Genomic DNA, 1,836 nt, shown 5'->3' with positions numbered 1-1,836 from the left:
TTGTTGTCTATGCAAAGGCATTCCACTGTGTGGATTATTAAAAAAATGGGTAACATAAACATGAGAATTCCAGACTATGGCCTTCTGTTCATGTGGAATCTGTGCTTAGAGCAAGAGGCAGCCATTTCCACAAAACAAGGGATGCTGCACGGTTTAAAGTCAGGAAAAGTGCGTCTCAGGATTGGATCTTTTTTACCATATGCCTTCAATCCAGATGCTGAGAAAATAGTCCAAGAAACTGAGTTTGTGAAGAAGGATGTAGCATCAAAATTGTATGAAGATTAATTATCAACCATAGATATCCAAATAACACAACCTCGATGGCAGAAATTGAAGGGGACTTGAGATGTTTACTTATGAAGATCAAAGACTACAGCCTACAATAAGGATTAAGCCTAAATATAAAGAATACAAAAATTCTCACAAGTATACTTATCTTTATCCCATTAGGATAAATAGATAAATATGTTATTAAAGATGAAATTGTATTTGGATCCATAATTAACACTGTGGAAGCATCCGTTTAAAACAGTCAAACATATTGTGCTGGAAAAATTTGCTATAAAAGTTCAAGATTTGGTCCAGTTTGGCGTTCGGCCTGTAGAGATGAGGAAGGAAGCCCCGCTCCCCATGGCGGCCCAGGAATGGAACCTGCCCGCTAATGCGTCCGCTTGTATGGAGCTGCAGTTGGAAGCTGTGCGCTATCAGTCCGATGGGGCGCTCTTGCTTGGAGCTTCCAGCCTGAGTGGCTGCTGCTGGGCTGGCTTTTCAAGGACTCTTGTTCTGCCCCCAACGAAGGCTTCTGCTCCACCGGAGTCCAGACGGAGGCCAGAGTGGCCGACCTCACTTGGGTGGGGGACAAAGGTATCCTCGTGGCTTCTGATTCGGGTGCTGTTGAGTTGTGGGAGTTGGATGAGAATGAAACAGTCATTGTCAGCAAGTTCTGCAAGTACGAGCACGATGACATCGTGTCTACAGTCAGTGTCCTGAGCTCTGGCACTCAAGCTGTCAGCGGTAGCAAAGACTTCTGCATCAAGGTTTGGGACCTTGCTCAGCAGACGGTGCTGAAGTCCTACCGAGCTCACTCTGGGCCGGTCACCTGAGTTGCTGCCTCTCCTCACAAGGACTCCGTGTTTCTGTCATGCAGTGAGGACAATAGAATTTTACTCTGGGATACTCGCTGTCCCAAGCCAGCATCACAGATGGGCTGCAATGCCTCTGGCTACCTCCCTACCTCACTGGCTTGGCATCCTCGGCAAAGCGAAGCCTTTGTCTTTGGTGATGAGGATGGGACGGTCTCCCTTGTGGACACCAAGAGCACAAGTTGTGCCCTGAGCTCAGCTGCGCACGCCCAGTCTGTCACTGGGCTGGTGTTCTCCCCACACAGTGTTCCCTTCCTGGCCTCCATCAGTGAAGACTGCTCGCTTGCCGTGCTTGATGCCAGCCTCTCCGAGGTGTTAGAAGCCAAGCCCACAGAGACTTTGTGAGAGATGCTACTTGGTCCCTGCTCAATCACTCCCTCCTGACCACAGTGGGTTGGGACCACCATGTCATCCACCACACTGTACCCCTGGAGCCCAGCCCCGCCCCTGCTGCTAACAGCATTGCGGAGTAGGCTGGATTGAAGAGCAAAGAAAATGCCACATGAGCACCTGCCCCCTCTGCGCCTGCCCCCTCAGCCTCGGAGACAGCCTGGCGGCTCTTGCAGTGTGCTGCGTGGTGTGCAGCAGCATCTCAGCCTGGGGAGGCTGCCTTCTGGGGTCCCGTAGTCATAGGGAGGAGAGGTTTTTTTAAAAAGTATGTGTGTAGATAAATCATTTTCCCCAAGTTGTTCCA

General features: G+C 49.7%; 1 pseudogene; it reads left to right on the top strand.

Annotated features, from left to right (window-relative positions):
- Positions 1 to 606: 606 nt before the first annotated feature.
- Positions 607 to 1,615, top strand: LOC142448749 (methylosome protein WDR77 pseudogene; annotated as a pseudogene).
- Positions 1,616 to 1,836: the final 221 nt, after the last annotated feature.

The sequence above is a fragment of the Tenrec ecaudatus genome, chromosome 5, assembly GCF_050624435.1.
Source record: "Tenrec ecaudatus isolate mTenEca1 chromosome 5, mTenEca1.hap1, whole genome shotgun sequence".
NCBI lineage: Eukaryota > Metazoa > Chordata > Mammalia > Afrosoricida > Tenrecidae > Tenrec > Tenrec ecaudatus.
This window is presented reverse-complemented; position numbering and strand designations above follow the sequence as displayed.